This window comes from Phyllobates terribilis, unplaced genomic scaffold (assembly GCF_046119375.1).
Source record: "Phyllobates terribilis strain yellow unplaced genomic scaffold, ASM4611937v1 Scaffold_8__6_contigs__length_399053987, whole genome shotgun sequence".
In the NCBI taxonomy this organism is placed as follows: domain Eukaryota; kingdom Metazoa; phylum Chordata; class Amphibia; order Anura; family Dendrobatidae; genus Phyllobates; species Phyllobates terribilis.
This window is the reverse complement of record NW_027362768.1, coordinates 301,855,403-301,869,465: the sequence shown is the minus strand read 5'-3', so window position 1 is coordinate 301,869,465 and position 14,063 is coordinate 301,855,403.

Here is a 14,063-nt window from a genome sequence, read left to right as displayed (position 1 = left end):
AGCCACGGCCAGAGGAAGTTGACACTGGCAATTTGTCACAAGAGGTGGATGATGACGAGACACAATTGCCACGAAGTGAGGAGGAGGATCGTGGTGCGCAAGTGGAAAAGGAGGAGGTGGTGGATGATCTAGTAACTGACCCAACGTGGCAGGAGGACATGCAGAGTGTAACGGGTCCGGGAGGCGGAACCTCTGAGCTACTATACAAGGGGGCGGCCCTTGTAAGGGAGCGGGTGGCAGTCTCTGGGTGAACGGACAGGGAGTTACGGCAAGTGATCAGGGCAGTCTCTGGGTAAGGGGTAGGTACGACCTGTGATGGCGGAGCCTCCGGGTAGGCTAGCAGGCAGATGGTAGATGTGTGCTCCCAGGTGAGCAAGCGAGAGTCTCTGGAATAGCAGGTGGTCACGGCACGTGACGGCGGAACCTCCGGGCTGGCAGGCAGGTAGGTAACGGAGAAGCGCTCCCAGGTGAGCGGGCAAGAGTCTCTGGAATAGCTGGTGGTCACCGCACGTGACAACGGGACCTCCGGGCTGGCAAGCAGGCAGGTAACGGAGATGCGCTCCCAGGTGAGCGGGCAAGAGTCTCTGAGATAGCTGGTGGTCACAGCACGTGACAACGGAGCCTCCGGGCTGGCAAGCAGGCAGGTAGCGGAGAAGCGCTCCCAGGTGAGCGGGCAAGCTGGTCCATAGACAGACTGACCGGAGTTGTAAGGCAGACCGTCGGACCTCAGGCAAGCAGGCAGGTAGCTGATGTGCGCTCCCAGGTGAGCGGACAAGTTGGTCCTTAGACAGACTGACCGGAGTTGTAAGGCAGACCGTCGGACCTCAGGCAGGCAGGCAGGTAACAAGTATTCAGGCAGGAATCAGGCAGGTAACTAGCAGGAAACTGGCAGGAAACTGGCAGGGAACTGGCAGGGAACTGGCAACGGGACCTGAGGGCTGAAGCACAGGTGAGACACAGGTGCAAACAACATTGCTCGGGCACCTCCATTTTGGAGGAGGTGCCTTATATATGATGAAGTCCTCCGGCCATTGGCCGGGGACTCTTTAGGGCGGCGCGCGCGGCCCCTTTAAGAGGAGGGAAGTGCGCGCGCGCGCGCCCTAAGCACAGGGGCCGGGAAGGAGCGCGCGCTGAGAGCAGAGCAGGAGGAGGACGCCGGGACGGAGCGCGCGCTGACAGCAGAGCGGGGAGAGGACGCCGGGACGGAGCGCGCGCTGACAGCAGAGCGGGGAGAGGACGCCGGGACGGAGCGCGCGCTGACAGCAGAGCGGTGAGGGGAGCAGCGTCCCTGCCTAGCAGAGGGCAGGGACGCCAGCGCTACAGTACCCCCCCCTTTAGTCCCCCCCTTTTTTAGGCCAGACAGAAATTTAGCTAGGATGAGAGGGGCATGGATATTCTCCCGGGGCTCCCACGTTCTCTCCTCAGGACCAAACCCCCTCCAATCTACCAAGAAAAAGGTCTTTCCTCTTACCCTTTTGGTGGCAAGAATGTTCTCTACCTCAAACTCGTCCTCAGCAGAAACCGGAGCAAGAGGCGCACCTGTAGACTTAGAAAAAGAGTTAAGTACCACAGGTTTGAGGAGAGATACATGGAAGGAGTTAGGGATCCGTAAGTTGGCCGGGAGTTTCAATTTATAGGCCACCGGGTTGATCTGACTGATAACCTCCAGTGGGCCGATGAACCGAGGCCCCAACTTATAGGAAGGGATCTTGAGCCGGACATATTTGGACGAGAGCCAGACTTTATCCCCAGGACGGAATTGAGGAGGATCCAGACGTCCTTTGTCAGCGTGCCTTTTCATACGCTCGGATGACAGAAGGAGTGCGGACCGGGTACTCTCCCATATCGAGGAAGACTCGCTCTCGTGATTGTTGTACGAGAATTCGGCCCATGGCAGGAGATCCACCCAGTCAGAATGGTGAGCATTAACGAAGTGCCGGAGGTAACTGGTCAGGTTCTGATTGATCCGCTCCACTTGACCATTAGACTGTGGGTGGTAAGCGGAGGAGAAGTCCAGAGTGACGTCTAGCAATTTACAAGTGGCTCTCCAGAAACGAGAAGTGAACTGTACTCCTCGATCCGACACGATGTGACGGGGCAGGCCATGAAGACGGAAGATGTGGCGGATAAAGACTCTAGCCAGCTCGGGTGCAGACGGAAGACCTGGCAGGGGAATGAAGTGAGCCATCTTGGAAAAGCGGTCAGCGACCACCCAAATGACCGTACAACCGGCAGAGACGGGCAGATCAGTTACGAAGTCCATCGCTATATGCTGCCAGGGGGCAGCAGGTGCTGGCAGAGGAAGAAGGCGGCCGGCCGACAGGTGTCTCGGAACCTTGTTGCGGGCGCAGGACACACAGGCAGAAACAAAGTCCATAACATCCTTGTGCAGGTTAGGCCACCAGTAGTGCCGGGTAATAAGCTGGAGGGTCTTTTTCTGACCGGCGTGGCCAGCTAGTTTAGACGAATGACCCCAGTGTAGGATCCTCTCCCGATCAGGTACCGATACGAACGTCTTACCAGGAGGGAGACAATTTAGACTCACGGGAGCCACCTGCATTACTCTGGCGGGATCGATGGGGCAGTCACATGGTCTATGAGGTGGTAATGTCTCTGCCTCCTCCATATCAAAGACATCAGCACAAGACCAATAAGGAATCGGAAGTCCAGGTAGATTAGCTGGGATAGGAGAGGGACGGACGGAATGGACGGGAACCAGACAGGTTTTATGACAGTCTTGTCCCCAGCGAAGGACTTCTCCGGTTTGCCAGTCAAGCACGGGTGCATGTCTCTGGAGCCAAGGCAGACCTAGCAAGAGGGCGTGAGAGAGTCCAGGCAGAACGTGAAGGGAGATACTCTCTGAATGCAGCATACCCACTTGCAGAGTAATGGATTCGGTGATGAATTGGATGGGGCGAGATAAGAGGCCCCCATCCACGGCAACAACAGACAAGGGTACAGCCAGAGGTTTGGTGGGGATGCGGTATTTCTCCACCAGGGACAGTGAAATAAGATTTCCGGCTGCTCCAGAGTCAAGTTGGGCTAGTTCGGAATAACGATTCTCCCCGCAGATGATTGAGACAGACAGCAGCAGGGATGGAGAGGATTTATTTTTGTCTAGATCAAGTCCTCTGAGCGAACCTAGACACAGGCGTTCTCCCGACCTCTCCGGGCAGGCACGGATCCGATGCTCCTTACTGCCACAGTAGAAGCAGCTCCCCTCGGCACGGCGAAAGTCCTGACGGGATTTGACCATCTTGGTCTGGTCGACCTGCATAGGCTCAGGAGAGTGTACCTGGGGAGAAACGGAAGGAGTGACGGGTTTCAGAAAAGTAGGAACCAGACGTGGAAGCCCCTTTTCACGGGTGACCTCTTTGGCACGTTCCTGGAACCGTAGGTCAATCCGGGTGGCAAGAGTTATTAGGTCATCGAGAGTGGTAGGAATGTCCCGACCAGCAAGTTCATCTTTAATACGGCCGGACAGACCCTCCCAGAAGACGGATACCAGAGCTTCGTTATCCCAGGCCAGCTCCGAGGCAAGGGTACGGAACCGTATGGCATATTGACCCACGGTGAGGCTTCCCTGACGGAGGCGTAGCAGAGATGATGCGGATGAGGTCCTCCGTCCGGGTTCGTCGAAGGCTTTCCGGAAAGCCGTGAGAAAGGCAGGCAAGTCGGACACCAGGGGGTCTCCTCTCTCCCATAGAGGATTTAGCCAGGCCAGAGCCTCCCCGGTGAGATGGGACATGATGAATGCAATTTTGGCTCGGTCGGAGTTAAACTGGTGGGACAATAGTTCAAAATGCAGGGTGCACTGATTTATGAAGCCCCGAGCCAGGACGGAGTCGCCTCCGAAGCGAGGAGGTGCAGAGAGCCGGGGTCCGGAAAAGGATACCATGGTACTGGCCGTAGTTGCAGGTGGTGTTGTCAGAGTATCCAGGCGAGTATTGACATTCCGCAGGTGACCCAGGATGGACTCCTGTTGGGACCTTTGACGGGACAGTTCATGACACAGGTCCGTGAGCGAGGGAGCTTGGGTGCCACCGGGTTCCATGGCCCGAGCAAACTGTAACGGGTCCGGGAGGCGGAACCTCTGAGCTACTATACAAGGGGGCGGCCCTTGTAAGGGAGCGGGTGGCAGTCTCTGGGTGAACGGACAGGGAGTTACGGCAAGTGATCAGGGCAGTCTCTGGGTAAGGGGTAGGTACGACCTGTGATGGCGGAGCCTCCGGGTAGGCTAGCAGGCAGATGGTAGATGTGTGCTCCCAGGTGAGCAAGCGAGAGTCTCTGGAATAGCAGGTGGTCACGGCACGTGACGGCGGAACCTCCGGGCTGGCAGGCAGGTAGGTAACGGAGAAGCGCTCCCAGGTGAGCGGGCAAGAGTCTCTGGAATAGCTGGTGGTCACCGCACGTGACAACGGGACCTCCGGGCTGGCAAGCAGGCAGGTAACGGAGATGCGCTCCCAGGTGAGCGGGCAAGAGTCTCTGAGATAGCTGGTGGTCACAGCACGTGACAACGGAGCCTCCGGGCTGGCAAGCAGGCAGGTAGCGGAGAAGCGCTCCCAGGTGAGCGGGCAAGCTGGTCCATAGACAGACTGACCGGAGTTGTAAGGCAGACCGTCGGACCTCAGGCAAGCAGGCAGGTAGCTGATGTGCGCTCCCAGGTGAGCGGACAAGTTGGTCCTTAGACAGACTGACCGGAGTTGTAAGGCAGACCGTCGGACCTCAGGCAGGCAGGCAGGTAACAAGTATTCAGGCAGGAATCAGGCAGGTAACTAGCAGGAAACTGGCAGGAAACTGGCAGGGAACTGGCAGGGAACTGGCAACGGGACCTGAGGGCTGAAGCACAGGTGAGACACAGGTGCAAACAACATTGCTCGGGCACCTCCATTTTGAAGGAGGTGCCTTATATATGATGAAGTCCTCCGGCCATTGGCCGGGGACTCTTTAGGGCGGCGCGCGCGGCCCCTTTAAGAGGAGGGAAGTGCGCGCGCGCGCGCCCTAAGCACAGGGGCCGGGAAGGAGCGCGCGCTGAGAGCAGAGCAGGAGGAGGACGCCGGGACGGAGCGCGCGCTGACAGCAGAGCGGGGAGAGGACGCCGGGACGGAGCGCGCGCTGACAGCAGAGCGGGGAGAGGACGCCGGGACGGAGCGCGCGCTGACAGCAGAGCGGTGAGGGGAGCAGCGTCCCTGCCTAGCAGAGGGCAGGGACGCCAGCGCTACACAGAGCGAGGCCAGCAGCACACATGGGGAGGGAGGCAGAGTACCCCAACAGGCAGGAAGAAGCAGTGTGGTGGCCACACACAGAAGGCGGGCAACAGTTCCCTGTGAACAGTTCCAACATGTGGGATGTTGCAAGTACAACCGGTAGGTCTTCCAGAGTCTGGAATTTTTTTAAAGACTCAGCTGATAACCCCAAAAAGGCCATTTGTACTACCTGCCATGCCAGCATCAGCAGGGGTGACAAAACTACCAGCCTGACCACCACCAGCATGATCAGGCACATGTCAGCAAAGCACCCGACTTTGTGGGCGAACCCCCGGGTCCACGACCAGTGTCAGCGGGTGTCACCACTGCTTCTTCCGCTGTTGTGCATGCAATAGAACCCCCTGTTGTGCGTGCAAAGCAATCCCCTGTCTATATTGCATGCAAAGATGCCCCCTCCTCTCAGTCTTCACTTGTTATGGCAGTTTCTCAAGAAACAGCACCAACGTCCACGTCCACGTCCCACCGCAGCGTTCAATTGTCCATATCCCAGAGCTTTGAACGAAAGCGCAAATTCGCAGCCAAAGCCCCACAGGCCACAGTCCTAAATTCGCACATTTCACGACTGCTTGCATTGGAAATACTGCCTTTTAGGCTGGTGGAGACGGAATCCTTCCGCAACCTTATGGCGGTGCCCGTCCCTCGGTACTCGGTCCCCATCCGACACTATTTTGCCCAGTGTCCCATCCCCGCACTACACAAGCATGCGTCCCAAAACATCTGCCGTGCCCTAAACAACGCAGTTACAGGGAGAGTCCACCTGACAACGGACACGTGAACAAGTGCTTGTGGCCAGGGACGGTACATCTCCCAGACGGCACACTGGGTAAACATAGTGGAAGCCGGGACCCAGTCGGACCTTGGGACGGAACACATCCTCCCCACACTGAGGATCGTGGGCCCTATGTCAATCAGAGTTGCCCCCACAGTGTACAGCTCCTGCTCATCATCCTCCTCATGTTCAGCCTCCATCTCAGGTATCACCACATCAGTTACAAGCTGGAAGCACTGCAGTACTGCCTCAGCCAAGCGGCAACAGGCTGTGCTGAAACTCATAAGCTTAGGTGATAAACCTCACACTGCTTGTGAGTTGTGGACAACTGTGAAAGAGCAGGCAGATCTGTGGCTGAGACCGCTGAACCTACATCCAGGCATGGTCGTGTGTGACAATGGCCATAACCTGGTGGCGGCTCTGAGGCGAGGCGAGATCACACACGTACCATGCCTGGCTCATGTGCTTAACCTCGTGGTTCAGCGGTTTCTTAAATCGTACCCCGAGTTGCCAGATCTGCTCGTGAAAGTACGCTGTCTGTCAGCTCATTTTCGGAAGTCGGCTACAGCTTCCGCCGCCCTTGCTGTGTTGCAGCAGCGTTTGCAGCTTCCGGCACACCGACTGGTGTGTGATGTCCCCACACGTTGGAACTCTACCCTCCACATGTTGCAAAGGATTTGTGAGCAGAAGAGAGCAGTTGTGGAGTATCAGCTGCAACAAGGCCGTCGATATTCAGGTCAGACTACACACATAAGACCTCAGGAGTGGACCTGGATGTCTGACATATGTACCATCCTGACAAACTTTGAGGAGTCCACCAAGATGGTGAGTGGCGATGATGCCATCATTAGCGTCAGCATCCCACTTGTCTGTCTTTTGCAACGCTCTCTGCAGAGAATTAAAGAGGAGGCTTTGCAGCCAGAGTATGATGAGATGGATCAAGAAGCAGTAATGGGCGATTACACACAGCCCATCCTCATCTCATCCCAACGTGAATTGGGAGACAATGAGGGAGAGGAGGAGGAGGAGGAAGAACAGGAGCTGGTATCATGCGCTGTAGATGGTAGTACCTGTACAACTGTCATACAGTCGGTTCAGCGTGGGTGATCTGAGGACAGGGGGGAGGAGGAGGGGGAGAGCATGGTCAGTCGTCATCTTGGTGAGGACACAGAAGTCTTGCCCGTTACCAGTCTGGAACGCATCGCTGACTTTATGTTACGCTGCCTTAATCATGACCCTCACGTTGTCAAAATGATGGGTGACAGTCATTACTGGATGGTGACACTTTTAGACCCCCGCTACAAGGAGAACTTTCACTCTCTTATTCCTGAGGTGGAGAGGTGTACAAAAATGGGGCAGTACCAGAAGGCCCTTGCAGCAGAACTGTTAAAAAAATTCTTATCTGAGCAGAGAGGTCACAGTTCGTTGACCAACCAAGGCGTACAGGTGAGAGAGACGCAACTCCAACCCAGCAGAGGCAGGGGAACACTGTCAACACTCTGGGACAGTTTTCTGAGACCCGCCCAGCTTACAGGCCCTGAGGCGCGGGGTACTCTCACAAGGAGTGGAAAGTTTCAAAAGATGGTGACAGAGTACCTTGCCGACCGTACCAGCGTCCTCCGTGATTCCTCTGTGCCTTTTAATTATTGGGTATCCAAGCTGGACACTTGGAATGAACTCGCTCTGTACACCTTGGAGGTCCTGGCCTGCCCTGCTGCTAGCGTGTTATCGGAGCGTGTTTTTAGTGCCACTGGGGGAATTATAACTGATAAGCGCACTCGCCTGTCAACTGACAATGTTGACAAGCTGACCCTTATCAAAATGAACAAGGGCTGGATTGGGCCAGACTTCTCATCACCACCAAATGGCAGCAGAGTAACATAAAGTCAAATCCACTGTGTTATATCGGGAGGTGTATTCCCATGCACCGCTTCACACCCACACTTGGGTATACGCTTCCTCATTTCAGCTGTTTTTTGCTCTTCTCCTTATCCTCAGCCTCCACCACCACTATACCACCAGGGTGACTGTGGTCCGTGTTGCCAGCATTGCAAGTTCCTCTGTCCTAATTTTTGGCCGCTTTTGCTTGGAAGGCATAGGCAAAGACTATGGGAGACCCACTCCCCAATAATGGGAATAATATTTTAATAGGCTGTACTGCATGGCTCTTGTAAGGGGCATTAAAACCATCTTGTTAAGCTACTCTGACCTCCACGTCTCTTCCAAGAAGCATTAAAACCGTCTTGTTAAGCTACTCTGACCTCCACGTCTCTTCCAAGGGGCAATAAAACCGTCTTGTTAAGATACTCTGAACTCCACGTCTCTTCCAAGGGGCATTAAAACTGTCTTGTTAAGCTACTGTGAACTCCAACACTCTTCCAAGGGGCATTATAACCGTCTTGATAAGCTACTCTGACCTCCACCACTCTTCCAAGGGGCATTAAAACCGTCTTGTTAAGCTACTGTGACCTCCACCACTCTTCCAAGGGGCATTAAAACAGTCTTGTTAAGCTCCTCTGACCTCCACGTCTCTTCCAAAAGGCATTAAAACCATCTTTTTAAGCTACTCTGACCTCCAAGTCTCTTCCAAGGGGCATTAAAACTGTCTTGTTAAACCACTCTGACCTCCACGTCTCTTCCAAGGGGCATTATAACTGTCTTGTTAAGCTACTGTGACCTCCACCACTCTTCCAAGGGGCATTAAAACTGTCTTGTTAAGCTACTGTGACCTCCACTACTCTTCCAAGGGGAATTAAAACTGTCTTGTTAGGCTTCTCTGACCTCCATGTCTCTTCCAAGGGGCATTAAAACCCGTCTTGTTAAGCTACTCTGACCTCCACCACTCCTCCAAGTGGCATTATAACTGTCTTGTTAAGCTACTCTGACCTTCACGTCTCTTCCAAGGGGCATTAAAACTGTTTTGTTAAGCTACTGTGACCTCCACCACTCTTCCAAGGGGCATTATAACCGTCTTGTTAAGCTACTCTGACCTCCACCACTCTTCCAAGGGGCATTAAAACCGTCTTGTTAAGCTACTCTGACCTCCACCACTCTTCCAAGGGGCATTAAAAACGTCTTGTTAAGATCCTTTGACCTGCACGTCTCTTCCAAGGGGCATTAAAACCATCTTGTTAAGCTACTCTGACCTCCAAGTCTCTTCCAAGGGGCATTAAAACCATCTTGTTAAACCACTCTGACCTCCACGTCTCTTCCAAGGGGCATTATAACTGTCTTGTTAAGCTACTGTGACCTCCACCACTCTTCCAAGGGGCATTAAAACCGTCTTGTTAAGTTACTGTGACCTCCACTACTCTTCCAAAGGGTATTAAAACTGTCTTGTTAAGCTACTCTGACCTCCATGTCTCTTCCAAGGGGCATTAAAACCTGACTTGTTAAGCTACGATGACCTCCACCACTCCTCCAAGGGGCATTAAATCCGTCTTGTTAAGCTACTCTGAACTCCACGTCTCTTCCAAGGGGCATTAAAACTGTCTTGTTAAGCTACTGTGACCTACACCACTCTTCCAAAGGGCATTAAAACCATCTTGTTCAGCTACTCTGAACACCACCACTCCTCCAAGTGGCATTATAACCGTCTTGTTAAGCTACTCTGACCTTCACGTTTCTTCCAAGGGGCATTAAAACTGTCTTGTTAAGCTAATGTGACCTCCACCACTCTTCCAAGGGGCACGAAAACCATCTTATTAAGCTAATCTGAACTCCAAGTCTCTTCCAAGGGGCATTAAAACTGTCTTGTTAAGCTACTGTTACCTCCACCACTCTTCCAAGGGGAATTAAAACCATCTAGTTAAGCTACTCTGAACTCCACCATTCTTCCAAGGGGCATTAAATCCTGTCTTGTTAAGCTACTCTGACCTCCACTTCTCTTCCAAGGGGCCTTAAAACCATCTTGTTAAAACACGCTGACCTCCACGTCTCTTCCAAGGGGCATTAAAACTGTCTTGTTAAGCTACTGTGACCTCCACCACTCTTCCAAGGGGCATTAAAACCATCTTGTTAAGCTACTGTGACCTCCACCACTCTTCCAAGGGGTATTAAAACCATCTTGTTAAGCTACTCTGACCTCCATGTCTCTTCCAAGAGGCATTAAAACTGTCTTGTTAAGCTACTGTGACCTCCATCACTCTTCCCAGGGGCATTAAAACCATCATGTTAATCTACTCTGACCTCCACCTCTCTTCCGAGGGGCATTAAAATCATCTTATTAAGCTACTCTGACCTCCACTTCTCTTTAAAGGGGTATTAAAACCGTATTGTTAAACCACTCTAACCTCCACGTCTCTTCCAAGGGGCATTAAAACTGTCTTGTTAAGCTACTGTGACCTCCACCACTCTTCCAAGGGGCATTAAAACCGTCTTGTTAAGCTACTCTGAACTCCACCACTCCCCCAAGTGGCATTATAAGCGTCTTGTTAAGCTACTCTGACCTTCACGTCTCTTCCAAAGGGCATTAAAACTGTCTTGTTAAGCTACTGTGACCTCCACCACTCTTCCAAGGGGCATTAAAACCGTCTTGTTAACCTACTCTGAACTCCACGTCTCTTCCAAGGGGCATTAAAACTGTCTTGTTAAGCTACTGTGATCTCCACCACTCTTCCAAGGGGCATTAAAACCATCTTGTTAAGCTACTCTGAGCTCCACCATTCTTCCAAGTGGCATTAAAACCTGTCTTGTTAAGCTACTCTGACCTCGACTTCTCTTTCAAGGGGCCTTAAAACCGTCTTGTTCAACCACACTGACCTCCACGTATCTTCCAAGGGGCATTAAAACTGTCTTGTTAAGCTACTGTGACCTCCACCACTCTTCCAAGGGGCATTAAAACCATCTTCTTAAGCTACTGTGACCTTCACCACTCTTCCAAGGGGTAATGAAACCGTCTTGTTAAGCTACTCTGACCTCCATGTTTCTTCCAAGGGGCATTAAAACTGTCTTGTTAAGCTACTGTGACCTCCATCACTCTTCCAAGGGGCATTAAAACCATCTTCTTAAGCTACTGTGACCTTCACCACTCTTCCAAGGTGTAATAAAACTGTCTTGTTAAGCTACTCTGACCTCCATGTTTCTTCCAAGGGGCATTAAAACTGTCTTGTTAAGCTACTGTGACCTCCATCACTCTTCCAAGGGGCATTAAAACCATCTTGTTAAGCTACTCTGAACTCCACGTCTCTTCCGAGGGGCATTAAAATCATCCTGTTAAGCTACTCTGACCTCCACTTCTCTTCCAAGGGTCATTGAATCCGTATTGTTAAACCACTCTAACCTCCACGTCTCTTCCAAGGGGCATTAAAACTGTCTTGTTAAGCTACTCTGACCTCCACGTCTCTTCCAAGGTGCATTAAAACCGTCTTGTTAAGCTACGCTGACCTCCACGTCTCTTCCAAGGGGCATTAAATCCGTCTTGTTAAACCACTCTGACTTCAACGTCTCTTCCAAGGGGCATTAAAACTGTCTGGTTAAGCTACTGTGACCTCCACCACTCTTCCAAGGTTCATTAAAACCGTCTTGTTAAGCTACTCTGACCTCCACGTCTCTTCCAAGGGGCATTAAAACTGTCTTGTTAAGCTACTGTGACCTCCACCACTCTTCCAAGGGGCATTAAAACCATATTGTTAAGCTACTCTGAACTCCACCATTCTTCAAAGGGGCATTAAAATCTGTCTTGTTAAGCTACTGTGACCTCCACCACTCTTCCAAGGGGCATTAAAACTGTCTTGTTAAGCTTCTGTGACGTCCACCACTCTTCCAAGGCAAATTAAAACCGTCTTGTTAAGCAACTGTGACCTCCACCACTCTTCCAAGGGGTATTAAAACCATCTTGTTAATCTACTCTGACCTCCATGTCTCTTCCAAGGGAAATTAAAACTGTCTTGTTAAGCTACTGTGACCTCCATCACTCTTCCAAGGGACATTAAAACCATCTTGTTAATCTACTCTGAACTCCACGTCTCTTCCGAGGGGCATTAAAATCATCTTGTTAAGCTACTCTGACCTCCACTTCTCTTCCAAGGGGCATTAAAACCGTTTTGTTAAACCACTCTGACCTCCACGTCTCTTTCAAGGGGCATTAAAACTGTCTTATTAAGCTACTGTGACCTCCACCACTCTTCCAAGGGGCATTAAAACTGTCTTATTCAGCTACTGTGACCACCACCACTGTTGCAAGGAGTATTAAAACCATCTTGTTAAGCTACTCTGACCTCCATGTCTCTTCCAAGGGGCATTAAAACCATCTTTTTAAGCTACGCTGACCTCCACGTCTCTTCCAAGGGACATTAAAACTGTCTTGTTAAGCTACTGTGACCTCCACCACTCTTCCAATGGAAATTAAAACCGTCTTGTTAAGCTACTCTGAACTCCACGTCTCTTCCGGGGGGCATTAAAATCATCTTGTTGAGCTACTCTGACATCCACTTCTCTTCCAAGGTTCATTGAATCCGTATTGTTAAACCACTCTAACCTCCACGTCTCTTCCAAGGGGCATTAATACTGTCTTGTTAAGCTACTCTGACCTCCACGTCTCTTCCAAGGGGCATTAAAACCGTCTTGTTAAGCTACGCTGACCTCCACGTCTCTTCCAAGGGGCATTAAATCCGTCTTGTTAAACCACTCTGACTTCAACGTCTCTTCCAAGGGGCATTAAAACTGTCTGGTTAAGCTTCTGTGACCTCCACCACTCTTCCAAGGGGCATTAAAACCGTCTTGTTAAGCTACTCTGAACTCCACGTTTCTTCCAAGGGGCATTAAAACTGTCTTGCTAAGCTACTGTGACCTCCACCACTCTTCCAAGGGGCATTAAAACCATATTGTTAAGCTACTCTGAACTCCACCATTCTTCCAAGGGGCATTAAAACCTGTCTTGTTAAGCTACTGTGACCTCCACCACTCTTTCAAGGGAAATTAAAACGATCTTGTTAAGCTACTGTGACCTCCACCACTCTTCCAAGGGGTATTAAAACCGTCTTGTTAATCTACTCTGACCTCCATGTCTCTTCCAAGGGGAATTAAATCTGTCTTGTTAAGCTACTGTGACCTCCATCACTCTTCCAAGGGACATTAAAACCATCTTGTTAAGCTACTCTGACGTCCACGTCTCTTCCGAGGGGCATTAAAATCATCTTGTTAAGCTACTCTGACCTCCACTTCTCTTCCAAGGGGCATTAAAACCGTATTGTTAAACCACTCTGACCTCCACGTCTCTTTCAAGGGGCATTAAAACTGTCTTATTAAGCTACTGTGACCTCCACCACTCTTCCAAGGGGCATTAAAACTGTCTTATTCAGCTACTGTGACCACCACCACTCTTCCAAGGGGTATTAAAACCATCTTGTTAAGCTACTCTGACCTCCACGTCTCTTCCAAGGGGCATTAAAACCATCTTGTTAAGCTACGCTGACCTCCACGTCTCTTCCAAGGGGCATTAAAACCGTCTTGTTAAGCTACTGTGACCTCCACCACTCTTCCATGGGAAATTAAAACCGTCTTGTTAAGCTACTGTGACCTCCACCACTCTTCCAAGGGGTATTAAAACCGTCTTGTTAAGCTACTCTGAACTCCACCACTCTTCCAAGGGGCATTAAAACTTTCTTGTTAAGCTACTCTGACCTTCACGTCTCTTCCAAGGGACATTAAAACCTGTCTTTTTAAGCTACTGTGACCTCCACCACTCTTCCAAGGGGCATTAAAACCGTCTTGGTAAGCTACTTTGAACTCCACGTCTCTTCCAAGGGGCATTAAAACTGTCTTGTTAAACCACTTTGACCTCCACGTCTCTTCCAAGGAGCATTAAAACTGTCTTGTTAAGCTACTGTGACCTCCACCACTCTTCCAAGGGGCATTAAAACCGTCTTGGTAAGCTACTTTGAACTCCACGTCTCTTCCAAGGGGCATTAAAACTGTCTTGTTAAACCACTTTGACCTCCACGTCTCTTCCAAGGGGCATTAAAACTGTCTTGTTAAGCTACTGTGACCTCCACCACTCTTCCAAGGGGCATTAAAACCATCTTGTT